At 46.9% G+C, this 16092-nt stretch overlaps 2 protein-coding genes and 1 non-coding gene across 10 annotated transcripts in view; 1 reads left to right on the forward strand and 2 right to left on the reverse strand.

The window, feature by feature from the left end:
• Positions 1 to 16092, forward strand: part of TP73 (tumor protein p73) — an 81758-nt gene that overhangs the window by 47886 nt on the left and 17780 nt on the right. The window lies entirely within an intron of this gene.
• Positions 5896 to 16092, reverse strand: part of LOC141974289 (streptomycin biosynthesis protein StrI-like) — a 47100-nt gene continuing 36903 nt past the window's right edge. Inside the window, exon 15 of one of the 2 annotated variants that reach the window (XM_074933868.1) lies at positions 5896 to 6565. The gene's annotated coding sequence lies outside the window, so the exon portion shown is untranslated. The remainder of the gene's footprint in view (positions 6566 to 16092) is intronic. The other variant, XM_074933869.1, reaches the window with a different exon arrangement.
• TRNAL-UAG (transfer RNA leucine (anticodon UAG)) lies at positions 13521 to 13602 on the reverse strand. Its single transcript has one exon. It is a non-coding gene; the product is annotated as a tRNA-Leu (tRNA).

The raw sequence follows: 16092 nt of genomic DNA on the forward strand, positions 1-16092 counted from the left end.
TTTGGCCTCCTGCGGCCTCACTGAAAAAGAGCCCTAGGAATCAAGCTACCCTCCTCCTTCAGATCAGGACTTGTCCCTGCATTCCCTGATGACCCAGAACAGACGAAGGGTCCATCCAGTCCAGCATTGTGGGCCTGATTCTCCATTGCTTGGCCTTGCTAATGGTTTATGCTAGCACTTTGCAGTCTCTTCGCTCAGTTGTATATGACTGCATATGGTGCAGGGCAATAGAGAATCAGACCCATCTCTGGCACGGAAGGCGTAACTCTCCATCATGGTGCTGGTGAGGATGTTGTTATTGGAGGAAGGAGATGATGTTCACCCCAGACCTCAGCTGCTGACCCAGCTGGCACTCTGAAGCTAGAAACTGGATAGCCTTCAAAATGAAGTGGAGAGTGCTGGACTGAAATTTTGACATGGGTCTGGTGTGGATCTAGTGCCCAGTTCACTTACATGGTTTCAACCACAATCCAGGGAATGGAGCCAAGCTGCTAAGGGAGACTGTGACCATCTCCATGACTGGAGAGATTCAAGGCTGGCACTAGACACCAGTCTGTCAGGGATAGGAATAATTATGGACCAGGGGACCCAATCCAAAGCAGGTCCAACCCCAGAGCTAAGTCAGTTAGCTACTACAGCGATGGGCATGTTATAGGAGCCTAATTAGATCAATTCTCCAACTTCACAGCTTGATTAGTTTCAGAGTAGGTGAGCTGTAGCTCACGAAAGCTTACGCTCAAATAAATTGGTTAGTCTCTAAGGTGCCACAAGTAGTCCTTTTACAGCTTGATTACTTACTGCATAATGTTAGGGCTGGGATGGGGAAAGCAGGGAAGGGAGAGGGAGAAGGGAGAGGATGACTGAAAAATTTTGGTGTCCCCAAAATTGGTTGCTCCTGCTACAGTCATCATCTAAAATACCCTGTAAATAAACAATGGCAAAAATCGGTCTCCCTCTAGCAGCAGCAGTAAGAAATAACTAACTCCTGGCACTGCTCCTAAGAATGTGGAACTCTCAACAGTCTGCTAAATGTCCCTTAATAAGGGCCATGGCTGTGAGTCAGATCTCACTCTGCCTCTGAGCTCTGAACACTTTAGCTTGTCTCCAAGCAGCTGAAAAGAACGGGTGAAAGATCTGGAATGGCAGAAATAGGAAAGCATCCGCAGCGGGGGTCTGATCCGGAGTCCACTGAAATCAAGGGGAGTCTTTCCATTGGCTCCAGCTGGGCATGGCTCACGCTCCGTAAATCCCAGATACAGTGGGATTGCGGAGAAAGGCCCATGGCAGTGTTTGTGAGAGCTATTTTCGGCAGGCCCTGGGAGGACGCTGGAACAGTAGGCTGTTCCAACAGGACTGTGGTATCAGTTGCATTATCTCAGAAGTTTATGGAATGCACTGATTGATGTGAGGCCTTTTGCTCTTTAGCATGAAGAGAGAATTCTCCCTCCTCAGTGCTGCCAGCAAAGCCCAGACAAACAGTTAGGACCGCTGTAAATTAGCAGCACTGCATCAAATATTCCTGGGCCTCAGCAAGCTCCATTCACCCCTGGGTTACACCTCTGAGGTCCTCTAAAGTCAGTGAGGCCTGGCTGATTTACATCAGCGGAGGGACTGGACCTTGTTACATATGTGGTAACAACAGAAAGTCCCACGTGGTGAAAAATCTGTCTCATTCAGGAGCCATGAGCAGTGGTCACGGAAAGCATTCTTCCAGGCCTGATTTCCATGGCTGTGAGTATGCACTTACATGCACCGAAATGCAGGGGCAATTTGCATGCTTAGTGAGGTGCACGTTTTCCCTGCACATTTTGGTGCTTATGAAAATCTCTCCCTATGTTTCTGTCTCTGAACCAACGGAAAATAGACCTGAGCTTAGGGATTGGGACTGGGTGAAGGGGGAGCTTGACTCCAGACCTGGTAGCTACCGGCATCCCGTCTGAGTTCAGTGAGCTGTGTGAGGAGTGGGTGACTCTGATGCCTAGGTGTGCCCAGGCCTGAACCTCACACATTATTTTGAGGGGGGTTTTCTTGCTGTTTTAAACCCATTTGTAATTACTCTTCACTAAGGAGAGACACACACTCCCCTCCATCCCTCCTGTATAGTCTGAGACCGCTCAAGGCAACCTGCTGCCCAAGGCAACACTTGAGTGTGCTGCCCCCCACCTCTCAGATTTGGCCCAACCACCTGTCTTGTCATGACAGAGGGGCGGCTGGGCCAAGTTTAAGTGAGTGAAATTGACAAAATTCCAGCCCAGATTGACTGGCCTTGGTACCCAGATCGCAACAGCTGCAGCACAGTTGGTGCTAACTGGCCCCTGGCTGGCTGTCTTTCCAAAGAGCCCTTGGACTGCATGGGCCTTGAAGGGTGAATTTCCTTCTCCCATCCTCTGGGCTGCCCCGGATGAAGTGCCCTTGCACCAATGCAGCCGACACTGCACCTACTCTGTGCGTAAAGAAAGGCTGTGACTCTCCCAGGCTGTCAGTCAGGCACCCTCACAACTAGCCGAGTCACTTGAAAAGAGGAACACGGAATGCCGGGACCTTGACAGGATCGCTACCAGGCACTGCTGGGGTTGGGGGAGGAAAGTCAGATAGCCCACCTGATTGTAACAGTCCTCATTCAGCAGTGTTTGTTCTCTAAAGAGGGGCATTTTGATCTCATCTGGAAGGCTGTTTTTCTCCTGCTACATGGGGAGGATCAGGGTTTTTCCTCTTCTGTATTAGAGCAGATTAGTGACATTCTCATACCCTCCCATGGATTCTAGTGCCGGATTCAGGGGCGGGAGCAATGTAGCTGTGCGTTGCCATCCTCAGTGGCTTGGAGGGAGGATGGTCTTGTGGTTAAGGGACTGGAGATCTGAGCCAGTTTCCAGCTCTGCCACAGACTCCCTGTGTGCCCTTGGGCATGTCACTTGTCTTTCTGAGTCTCAGTTCCCCATCTGTAGAATGGGGATAACAATCACTTCTTTCTCCTGACATTTGTCTGTCTTGTCTATTTAGATTGTAAGCTCTTTTGGGCAGGGACTGTATCTTACTGTGTGTGGACCCACATACCTAGGGGCTTGTGGCAGGAAGCTGACATCTGCTATGCAAATGGTTGATTCCCTGCTCCCAATGTTTTACTTGCCAAAGCAAAATCATTTAAAATCTTGTTTATTAACTAGGCTCCTTAGATTTACACCTTGTTCCAGTGACTGAAATGCAGGAATTTTCTGGGCCATTTGCTCACCTCTGTCAGCCAATTCATTTAGGGCCTGACCCTGACTTCAATAGCAAACCTCAGATAGATTCCAGTGCTGTCAGACTGAGCCTTCTCTGTTTACATGGCAGCCTGCAGCTGATCAGCCTCTTTCCCACACTCCAAATTCTGCAGCGTTATCAAGCAGCAAAGAAGTTCAGGGACACCTGTTTCCTGCTGAGGTTTGAAATCACCTGGAGAGTCAGGCAGGAAGATACAAAAGGAAGTCGTCGGATGTCAGAAGCTGCAGAGGGGATGCCTCTGGCTCCAACTATGGTGAGCAGGGACACAGAGGAGGCCAACGTCATATATGCAGAGGGAGAAGGAGGCTGGTATATTTATGCTCCAGTTATCATCATCTCAGTGTTAGGGATTTGGAGCTCTTGTTGCTGATAGGAAGACCGTATCTATAAATTGGGAATTTGGTGCAATTACCAAAAGAACAAAAGGCACATTGGACATAGTATCCAATTTACAAAATACAGCTCTCAGGAAAAGCCACTTAATCTCTCAAAATCAGCAGCACAACTCTGGTACACGTGAGCCTTTCCCTAATCCCAACTGTGCTACAGAGCAGAGCAAAACAGCGCTCGCAAGAGGCACCTCCCCCACTAGGAACTTTACTCTCTGAAAAGGTGTAGAAAAAGGGTATTGGCCAACGTTTGCTCCATGCACAAAGTCTGCTGTGCCCTGTAAAGCTTGAGATGTATCATGACTCCTTTATGGTTCCTGAGTAGCCGACCCAGTAAAGATAAATACACAGCCTGGAATTCAGTAATAACACATACGTGTCTAGTATGTGATAATGCAAGAGCACTTGAGCTCATGTTGAGCTCCGTCCTCGATCAAAGCATCAATCCATTAGCTCCAGTGGGGACCCATATCTGAGGCTATACTGGGAGGCAAACAAAATGAACCATATTGCACCTGCCCCTTTGTGCAATGCCGGTAGGGGAATACTCCTTCCTGACCCCTGGAGTGATGAGCGGATGTCCTGAAGCGTGAGCTTGGATGCCTTTTTTTTTAGCCTGCACAGGTGCAAATCTAGCTCTGTATAAAATCAACCTAGAGCATCTCCAGCAGCAAGTTCCACAGTTTGAATACATGCTGTGTGAAGAAGTGTTTCCTTTCATTGGCCCTAAATGTACCTGCCATTAATATCACTTTGTGTGTCGCCACCAGGCAGATCTTGGGGGAGAGGTGTACTGGAGGGCTGGAGTACTGATCTTGCTCAGCAAATAGTGCTGATCTCAGTGCTTTGCAAGCCAAAATTTCATTTCAGAAGGGCTGCTTTGTACTCAGCCTGTAGACCTCTCTTGTGCATGAGGAATAAGGAAACTCCTTGTGAATGATTCTAAAAGGGGGACCACTACTTGAACCCTGAAGTTTCATTCTTAGTTAAAAGGAAGTTTCACAATAATTCTCTCTATGGCTTTCAAATGCCTTTCTGAATCCAAACTGGAAAATACTAAGTGTTGATGGAAATCACTATGCAATGGAGACGGGACACTTCCCAATAATGCAGGGAATGTGCTGAAGCCCTGATTGCCCACTTAGGCTCTTTCACCCCCCTGGACCCTCAGCTTGTGAGCAACAGGAAGGTAGTGTCAGTGCTGAGCTGATAGTGTCAGCATGCACCAAGGAGAGCAGGTCTGAGTTCCCAGTTCTGCCATAGACTCCCTGGGGACCTTTGAAAATCTCTCTGCACCTTAGTTTCCCCATCAGTAAAATGGGGTAATAATAAATTAAATAATAATACTACTTCCTCCTCTCTCTATTTAGATTGTAAGGTCTTCAGGGCAAAGGCTATCTATGACGATGCACTGTGCGACCCCAGTCTCTGTTCAGGGAGCGCTAGCTACTAAAGATTAATTAGGATCCGACTCCAGGTCAGATTCTGTTGCCCTGTGTTTTTGCATCAGCGTGTTCAGCTAGATTCCCCCAATCATATTTCTTCACTCTTTATTCCCATGAGTTCCTCAGCGCATCCCAAAGCAACTGCACTGCTGGGCTTTCTGCTTGCTTCTTAGTGGCACTTGGCCTCTGTGCAGTCTTGGTCACATGGTCAAAGTAGCCAGACAGAGAGCAAGTCAGACTTACTGGAAAGATTTGAAAAGAACAAAGTATGTGTGGCTCGGCCAAGCAATGAGTAAGAGAGGATGTGAGCCCAGTCGACAGGTATTTTAAAGGTGTAAATGTCAGGGAGGGAGGGAAATCAATTAGGGTGAACCATGGGACTGTAATTAGGAGTAATGGAAGGATAGTAAGCACACAAAAATGCAGACTGAAGAACCAGAAATCTATTCATTTGTGGTCCTGCTAATAGAACTGGGGTACAGCCTTGGGGAGTCTCTGGTAACAAAGCCCCAATGAGAGCTGGGTTTGGCGGTCACAGGTCTTCCTGCAGATCCCCGAGGTGTGGGGTGAGCTCTTGGGCAGAGCAAAGCCCACCCTCTGAGGGGATGAGGTGAGCTGATCTCAGCATGGGGATCCTTGTAACGTCTCCCTGCTCACCTTGTGTTTGGTCGGAGCAGAGCCCTCTTCTGTGTGAGGAGATTTTGGCTAGGCACAGCAACTGCAGTATGCATAGAGGAGACCAAGGGTCCTGCTGCTTTGGGAAGAGCCCACAGGGGGCCTTTCAAAGCTAAGATGCTATGCACACCTTTGTGTCTCTGTGTCCATGAAGCCTTCCTGGTGAAGAGGCGATTTTATGATGATCTGTTTATTGAGAGAGCTACATTACATTAGAGTTAAAGGTGGGGCTAGCAATGCTCACAGCTGGGTGGAACCTGTACCCACTGTATAGGTGCAGCCAGGGGAGATTTTGGGAAGACGTATGATCCTCAGGAGTCCTGGGTTCTACTCCTGGCTCTGCTGGGTGACCTTGGGGCAAGTCACTGCCCTTCTTTGTGCCTCAGTTTCCCCATTCCATAAAATGGGGATAACGCTACTGACCTCCTTTTGTACAGAGCTCTAAGCCTGTGGAGGAAAACACTATACAGGAGGTAGGTATTGTTACGTCCCCTTTATATTCCCAACCTTTTACTGTCCTGCTCGTTTAAACAGTCACTTGCAGCCATCCTGTGATCACCACTGTCCAGAACCAAGCAGCTCAGTGGGAAAGACCTGAAATTGTTCTCTTCAACTTGATCATTACCAGCCACTAACTCCACTTCTTTTCTTCTGGAGGGATGGACGAAGTGGATGGGGCATGGGATCAGATGGAACTGGGACTTTCTAGTTTTATAGACAGTCCATGTAAGGCTTGTGTACATCTCCCGATACAGTGCACGCGATGCCCTGGACACAGCCACATCCTTGCTCGCACTAAAAGGGAAACAAAGTAACTTGTGATGGAATTTCCAAATCAGTGAGAAACTATAAAGACCAATGATTAAAAAAATGGTTATTAAAAAAATTAGAAAGGAAAAAGCCCTGCAGTCGGCATGTCTTCCAGGATCTGTTGTAACAGATTCGTCCGAGCCAGTTAACGGTATTTGCGGTTTGCAAGCTCCTACATGTCTGAGTAAAATGACAGACACATTATTATCACCTCTCCGCTGTGATCTGCCCAAACCTGTCCTGGGGTGCAGCTCCACAGCTGCTTGCTAGAGAGTACAAGGAAATTAGCAGCCCAAGGCACCACTTTTCTTCTCTCTCTCCCTCTTGCCAGTCTAGGGGCTTTATTGGGATCCACTGACTGCAGTCCTGGACACGTCTTGAGTGGGACTAATGAGGAGACTGGAATGTAAGGAGGAGGAGGCGGTTGCAGGGGGAGATAGTGGGAAAAAAGTAATTGTTGGGCAAATCATTTCTTTCAAGAAAGAAAGCAGCAGCTCTCGGATCCAGTCCTCCCGAAGCAGGCAAGTCTAGACGCTTCTGTGTCAACAGCTGAAGATAAATAAGATTTTTATCAGTTCAGAATCTGTTGGGACACATCCGCCTAGCGGTTCTGCAGAATGGGCAGAACTGGGGGGAAGGGATGTTTCGGTTAGGCCTTTTCACACAGAATATTTAGGTTAGATTTTGGTTTTAGGCTCTCAAAGCGCTATGGGAAAATGCTTCTCTTTTCTCCTGTCCCCATCACAGGAAGTGGCGCCAGTAGCTATAAGCAGTGAAGTAGTTTCTTCCTTCATGGAGTTTGGGATTCTGTTCCCCTGCTCAGGGTGCAGGGCAATAAATGGTAACACTCAGTGCAGTTTGACACTGCAGACAAGCTCAGACTTCAGTGGGTTTGTGTGGAGTATTGGAATGGGATTTTGACCACTGTCTCTGTAAAACCCTTCCTTGGACCTAAGCTATAGATGATAAACATCGGCCTCGAGATGGGTGTTATTAAAGAGTCTTATCAAAAGAGCAGATTACATCCCCAGGAGAGTTTTTATTTTCTGTCACAGGTGCGCAATGGCTGCTCTGTCCTACCCCAGAAATGGCTGTATTTCAGAAGATAGGGGAAGTGAGCTCTATCCCATTACACTCCGGGATTCTTGGGTGTGAAAGGCACTGGAAAAATGCATGCAATTTGCTCAGAGATGTGCTTGAATAGTGAAAGGCTGTCAGTGTTTCACTATTTTGGCTCCTCCAATAAGTCCTACAACTCTGGAATTTACTTGGACTTAAAGAAAGGAGGTTGCAGTAGCAGAGAAGAACCATCTAAGCAGGTTGAGGTCTGATTTTCATTGCAACAAATGAAAAAACTCTGGCATTAGAAATTGCATCAATAGGGCAAAAATTGGATAAAAAGATATTTCAGATAGAACAGACTCAGTTTACATCAGATTGGTGCTACTACCATTGTTTGCTATTAATTATCACAGCAGCTCCTAGAAGCCCCAGCTAGCTGAGGCCCTGTTGTGCTCATTCCTATACAAACACAGCGTAAGACAGTCTCTGCCTTTGTTCAGTGAGGGGAATGACATTAGTAATAAAGCTAGTGGGCAGGAAGATGCTAAAGGTCTATAAATACCCAGATGGTACAGTAGGAACCAACAATAAAGGGAAGGAATGATACAGATGTGACAGAACAGGGAATACATTCAAGCTCGTCTGTATTAGAAACGGAATCCTAAGAGGGAGGTCTCTCTGGTGATAGACTAATCCACCGTGGGGGAGTGAGAAAAGGAGTAGAACCCAGGTGTCCTGGGAGCTAGTCCCCTGATGAAGCCACTAGGTATACATGCTGAGTAAAGACAAACATCTACGTGTAGTTTGACTATCTTCCACCTAGACCAGGGACAGCTCCTTTGGAAGAGGTCCAAGACTTTTTTCAAAATGCTTGTTCAACAGCTCCTTTCAGGAAGCCATTGTTGTCTTTCTCTCTTTCCAGTTCTCATCCAAATGGGAACAGCAAATTTTTACAAGAAAAAGCAGAGTCAGAATTTCTCCAAACGGAGACAAGAACCTTGAAAATAGGAGGTCAGACTAGATGATCACAATGTTCCCTTCTGGCTTTGGAATCAACGAACCTCTGAAAACATAGTACAATCACTTGGACTGAAGATGTATCTGAGGGTTATTGATATATATATGGAGTTCAAGTAATGCAACCAGGAGCAAATGTCACTTTGCACTATGGGACGTTAGGTATTAGATGAAGGTTGGGTTTTGTCCTCTTACCTGTGAGTGAGCTACACAATCATTCATATCACAATACAATGCAAAAAAAATCTATATTAAGAGGCCACATATTTCAAAATATGTAGAACATGAGGGAATTCAAATGAATAACCAGAGTCTTTAATGGCTGTTGTCAAAAGTGTGCTCTTGGAAAAAGGCAAGGTGGTGGCTCTGGGCTAGTGACTCAGTGTAAAGCATTGGGACTTGGGAGTCCTGGGTTCTAGCTCCAACTTTGGAACTGACTTGCTCTGAGTGAGAGCAAGTCACTTCGCTAGTGTATGCCTTTGTAAACTAGGGCACACATGTCTTAACGAATGCTTGTAAAGTGCTTTGATATCTTAAAGGTGCGAATTACCATGGGTCCATTTTTTTCAAAAGGCCAGGACTATGGACAGAAATGCAAGTGCAATAGATTATTAGCTCATGCAGATCCCCACTTAGATGTCTAACTTTGGCATCTGAACTAGATACGAAATTTCACATGCATTATGGTGAGTGCAAAATATTTTGGGCTTCTTCCTTTTGAGAATCAGGCGGTGTGTGTGCACAGTCGTATTTATTTTTTAAAATAGAGGGTTCTGGTGCATAGCGGCAGTGAACAGGCTCATTCAGAAAGAAACATCTACTCTTTTCAAAGGAATAACTCTAAGAGGCAAGGAACCAGTCACTCCCAGCAGAATCCCACTGAAGGCAAAGGGCATGCAAATGGGAGATGCATGAGCTGAGTGGACATTGACTGGTAGGTGACAGGACATCTGAGCTAAAGAAAAGAGCCGTGTATTGTATGCAGTATTGAAATGGGATATAAAACAGGCTACTGCTCTCTCTGAGTTATCAGCACACAGTTCCTTAAAAGAATACCTTGTTATTGTTGAAGGATCTTTGAAGACAATCCTGGAGCTGTTAAGACACGATAAGGTTATCAGTGGAGGCATGTCTGTGTTCGGCTGTAGCTCTTTTGCCTGCAGGGCAATCGGTTTTGCTATTTAACAGAGATTTATCCATGTCATAACATGGTATAATGAGAGCGTGTGTTACCGAAGAACTTACCATAATGCACCTCTACTCTTCCAGAAAAATGTTATTTCCCAGGCATGTTGGGGACTGCCTGGGGAATGTCGACATGAAAGGATCCTTTGACAGGAGTTGCCAGTATGTTAACACCTGGCCAGGAAGAACCCCCCAAATAACCCTTGTTCTGCCATGCTGCCTGCTGAAAATGAATGTATCAGATCACAATCACACAGAGTATGTAGGTTACATGGGCGAAAGCAAAAGGGTCAAGCTTCTCTGTTCTGTGCTCACAAATTGCAGCTAAGTACACGTTTCAGGAGAGACTATTTAAATCTAATCAAAAGTAAGTGCAAAGCTTGGTTTATATGCTAAATGGTATCACATCTGAGAAACTGACTTTAGTATGTCATCAAAATGTAGTCTGATCCTGCACCCTTCATTCGCCTAAGATCTGGGTATGTCACAAAGAGGCGTGTTCATAGTGTCACCCAGCGTTCTACTGCTTTTATAACAGGACGCTGACCTGTAATCAGACAGGAGCACATCTGTGTGACTCAGACAGGCCAGGAGAATCCTTACTGCCAAATTCACCCTCATGTCATATATACAAATTGTTACCACCCACCCCATCCCTTCTTCAAACACCTCTTCTATTTCAGGAACTAGATCAAAACTGCCCCTCTTTGTGTTTAAAACAGTCCATAGACCTGATTCCAGCCAACTCCTTGGTTCTGGCTCTCTTCCCTGATACCTTCACTTACTCCCTGGCCCTTTGCACAATCTCACCCTTGCGGGTCAGAGAGCCGTCTCCTCTGCAGCTCCTGCCATCTGGGACAGTGTTAAGTGCTCTCTGCATCGCTTCATGGCTCTCAGCTGAAAAGGTATCTTTCATTCCTTGTTTCTGTCTCCTAACTTCTCTCCCCTTTTGCTAGTATTTCACTTGATAGCTGCTTTATCTAACTCTGTAACACTTCTGAGAGACAGTTGGCAGGAGAGAAACCAAAGTGCAGTTGCACTGGTCTGTCAGTGGAGAATAGATGTTCATGGAATTTCCTTGGGCCTGGGTTCCACAGCAGAATTTCCTATCAGAATGTATCTGTACACACATGCCCCCACCACACAAAGACCCACCCAAAAGCGAGCTTTTGAATGTAGCTGCTAATATTTACTGGAAGTCATATGTCATACAAATCCATCCATCTACCCCTCATCCGGGCTGACCAGCAATCTTGATAGGAACTGATAAGTGGAGAGCTGTAGGGCAACAGAGACCTTGAGACAGCTGCATTCTGTGTGCAGGCATGATAAAGATAGCATGCCTTGAGACAGGAACAAAAATCACGTCCAATTCACGCTGCCTTTTTATTTTACAAAACTCAAACCAAAGGGGGTGGGTTTGAGCCAGGTGTGTTTGCCAGAAAGGTCAGCTGCCAGGAACTCAGCTTTAAATTCCAAGGGTTAGACTGATTTTTGTTGGATGTGTCTGTGTGATGGTGGATTGTGTTCAATTATAGCTTACATTAACACAGAATGAAAGAGCACCTAAATACTTGAAAAACTGCGATAGAGTGCTGCAACCCTAGTGATATCCAGCCTGGCAGAGCAGCCCACGGCACATCACACAACAATCAGAGAAAGGGCAATTTACACTATAAACATTGAACAAATCCTTACTCTGGGACCGTAAATGTCCATACAGGGCAGACAGGATCTCAGAATGTCAGCTGTCCTCCAAAAGCCCTACCCCATGCACAGTGAAATGCATGGAACTCAGCTAGCTGCACCGGAAGGATGAAGGGCTGAGTCAGCCCTGTCACAATTCAACCTGTGGTTCCAGGGAGGATAGTGATTGCAAACCTGGTGCTCAGGCCACTCAGCTATCCTCTGTCTCCGTATGTTTTGATGTGTGCGACTGCAAATGCTTCACCGCACTTTATATCACCACATACATATAGAGAGTAGCTGTGTCAGTTAGCATGCATGTGCACATGATTAACTCAGATCACGGAAGAAGGAAAGCCAGTGAGCTCTGATCCACATTCATCCAGATTGCTAAATTATCTACAATAGTAGCATTTCCTGGGTGGTTAGCACCAGTTGCCCTTTGGCCCTCTGCCTTGGAAAGACAGGGCTATAACCACCTAGAAATGCACTGGCCACGGGGTCCTGTTGTTCAACTGACTGGAACCAGAAAAGCAGAATCGCCATCTTAAAAACCCAAAGGTGCTCGTAGTAATCCTCTGTGGATGTAGCCGCACCTGCCTGTGCACCCTGCAGCCACGTCTATTATAGGCATGAAACTGGCCTGGGAGTAAAATCCTGGGTGCACCAAGTGACTAAGGATAAAACTGACCTCAGCTGTAAGGAAAATGTAAAGGCTGGCTGGAGGCATGCTGGAGTTACATGGCCAGTGCAATGGAACAAGAGCACCAGTGCTGCTAAAGCATTTCATTGCAGCCAAGGCAGCTTGTCTCCAGTCAGAACCCTCTGCTCTCATGTCCACTCATTGCCCAGGAAGCTGCAGGACTCCTGCGGTCTCACAATTTGGCTTTTCTCTATGTGTTTTGATGGCTCAGGACAAGCTTTACCAACCCTGCAGATGGCCTGTGCGGTGGTATATATTGGCACAAGGTGTGTGTTGTTGGGGATAAGATACAGTGCTCTGAACAGGAGCATGCCCTGCCATGCAGGAACTAGCGCTCCGCCCGCCCTCGGCCTGCTCTTAGGTGTGTGCAGGAGGGGAGAGGAGCTCTCAACAAAACAAACAAACAAACACACACTCTTTCTTGGCTGCAAAGCAGCTTGGAGGGAGGTGGCATGGAAAGGGGACTCGTAGATTTGCTCATCAGCACAAAAGGCATTGATTTCTGGACAGAGCGAGGGGAGCCACATGTTTATTTGAAATGGAAGAAAGGGATGTTGCACCAGGGAAGCTCCCCCCTCCTCACTTCTCTCTCTTCCCTCATTTTAAATGTTCCATAACATCCCATAGACTCACGCTTCTGCTGTGTATTTTGCTGTAGCTGTATGAAAACTTGTGACATGCCACCAGCTATGGGACCTCAGTGTGGCTTTTTCCTACCAAGTGGCAAAAAAAGTGGACTGTTTCACAAGCATGCTTCCATGCCCCACCAAGGCAGGACATGTGACACTGAGACCCCATACTTTGTGCTCCACCCCAAGTGGGAAAATCCCCTTATGCCAAGCCATGCAGGGGGCTAATGTACGCCCGCATACACTGTCAGGCCCGGGGGTGACCTCAGAGGCATGTCACGCAGTCACACTGTTTAGCAGTCTACAGAAAGCTGGGACGTGACTGCAACAGTATGAGGAGCCCAAATCACTTGACAGATCTTAATGAACCAAGGCTTGTAACTATAACCCCTGTGAGCTGGGTAACAATATTATCCCCACTGTTAAGAGGTGGAAACTGAGTCACAGAGAGGATAGGTGACTTGCCCAAGGTCATAGAATATCAAGGTTGGAAGGGACCTCAGGAGGTCATCTAGTCCAACCCCCTGCTCAAAGCAGGACCAATCTCCAATATTTGCCCCAGATCCCAAACGGCCCCCTCAAGGATTGAACCCACAACCCTGGGTTTAGCAGGCCAATGCTCAAACCACTGAGCTATCCTCCCCCCAAAAAACTTTCTTGGCAGCGGTGGGATTCGAACCCACGCCATCAAAATGACTGGAGCCTAAATCCAGCACCTTAGACCACTCGGCCATGCTACCACACAGCAAGTCAGTGGCAGAGATGATAATGTTGCCCAGCTTTCTCAAAACCCAGCCTCGTTCTGTAGAAACTAGACCTCTCTGCAGCTTTCCTTAGTGCAAATCAGTCATTGGCACCCCCTAATCACTGGAGCATTCCCCTGCCTCATTTACAGCTCTTTGCACTGTGCCCTACCTGTCCCCACCCATACCCTGCCAGTCACTGTCCCTGTCTGGCTGCACCCCCAGAACCAACACACATTCCCAGGGCAGGAAAGAAAACAGCCACCCACTGATCTGGGCTGCAACTATGCAAGGAGCGTCTCTCCCCACAGCAAGGCCTAACTACTGCACCAGCTCAGCACCAGCCATCAGATCACTCCTCTTATAAGCTCTGCTCCTGGAGCAATTCAGCCCAGCTGAGCCCACCCTGGGAATTACTGTACTGAGAGCAAGCACCTGTGGATGGTGTTAACCCCATCCCTGCCAGAGTCCATGCTCAGGTTTTCACCCATTGGGGGATGTGGTACTTTATTCGGCAGTGTTTACCCTGTAAGTGCTTTTGTACTTGCACAGTAACTGCACAGGTCTGACTTGGTGGCATACAATCTGTGGTAATTACATGCTTGGGCAGATTAGTTGGTAGGTCCTACGCTAATTGCTGTGTAACCTGCATTCTGATTTAAGCCTGGTATATACCTGACCATGAAACTGGATTTACATGAGGACGTGTGGTTAGTCAAAGGGAACTAGATATATTGTTGTGAGGTCTGGGGCAAGTCTCTGTGCCTCGGTTTCCCCTCTAGAAAACATGGCTAATAGTACTTGCTCAAGCTGGTCAATGGCTTTGCAATCCTCCTATGAAAAGCACCATCTAAATGCAAAGTAGCATCACAATACTAATTAGTGATTCTCTAATGGAAGCCAATAGCATGCCCATGAAACCAGCGCATGGGAAACACCAGGGTTTGCCTTTCTTAATGGCAGCCCTTTGCTCGGAAGAGTTTGCTTCTCTTTCACATGATCAGGCACATCCTGTAAGAGCCTTGTGGAGAATATTTCAATGGTAAAAATAAAATTGTTTTCTAGATACAACCAACCACTCTGGGCACGTCTCAGACTGCCTGCGGGGCTGTATCACCACTCTTTGTCTGACTGTCTCTCTCGCAATTGACCTTTTTTAGTACAGTGTCTTCAGTCTCTGCTACAGTAATATTGAGGTTAGACTGGCTGATCAGACTGGGCCCTTCTGGCTATTCTCTGCTCTGGAGTCTGGTAGGAAGCCACACAAAACTGAACACCAGCAGCATAACAAGGCACTGCACAGTTCTAAGAGAGGCTCTAGTTACATGAGACACTACAGGGGAACTGGGGCACTAAGCTGTTTGGAAAATCACTCCCACAGTGCCCCAAAGTGGGCCCAAGCATTCAGGTGTGTGTGACTTACATGGGTACTGATACTCTGGTAGTGTTGTGTAATGCACATGTATTAGGTTCTATACAGATACTTCCAACTCCGGCCAGATATTGTGGCAGGACAATGCGGAATTACTTCAAAGAACAATATGTGGAAATGCATTCACCACTGATGATGTACTACAGAGACTCCACGATGTGCACACAACAGCAGCTTGTCATGTAGCCTGACATGTGAGAAAGGCAATGTAGGGAAGAAGTGATATATTAAATAACTTCAAAGGAATACCTGCGTTTCTCAAGTGATGCCCTTTGCCAGCAGACAAAGAATCTTTACATTGGCACAATATCCTCAAAGTGGTTAGGACACAAAAGGCAATAATTGGCTCTTTAACAAGTAATTATTTCAATTTTCTGCTTTCCTGCTGTGTTGGCACTTGGGCTGAAATACACAGACAGCAGAGAGTGGGAGGATCATAAAAGCCAGAGGAAAATAAATGTCCATTTTCTTTACACACTGCAGGGTGCAGGAGTGCTAAGCTTGAGCACTTTTAAACTTCTACTTGACAACAAGAGTGTTTAGCGCTCAAAGTGTCCAGAAAAGTAATTACCTTTTGGGTCCCGAACTGATGGAGAATGCCAGGCCGCGGCAACTCCTCCTGAGAATATGCCAGCAAAAAAAATACGTTTCTTATTTCCATGTGTACGTTCAATGGGCAGTGGACATGCGGCAATAGTTGGCTAATAGTCAGAGTTACAAAGGGAAAAGGCCAGGCCTATCAGAACAGAAGCCACCACACACGTCGGCACAAGGCTGGTCCCCATTGCATTGCTTTGTGCAGTGCAGCTTTAAGTACCAATGGGGCTTCCACAACAGCCCCTGGGGCTCTCTTCCTACATGGCTCTCGGCTACAAAGTGTTTAGTGAAACTTACTCTTAAACTTCCCTTTCTTCACTTTCGGAGAAAGGACGGCCTTGTGGGCTGGGTTCAGTTCCTACCTCATGGTGCCTCTCCTTCCGTGTGCAAGAGAGAGAAGGTGATCTTCCTTGGTTATTTAGATTATAACCTCTTCCAGGCAGGGCTCTGTGTGTGTG

Source organism: Natator depressus, chromosome 18, assembly GCF_965152275.1.
Source record: "Natator depressus isolate rNatDep1 chromosome 18, rNatDep2.hap1, whole genome shotgun sequence".
NCBI classification, from domain to species: domain Eukaryota; kingdom Metazoa; phylum Chordata; order Testudines; family Cheloniidae; genus Natator; species Natator depressus.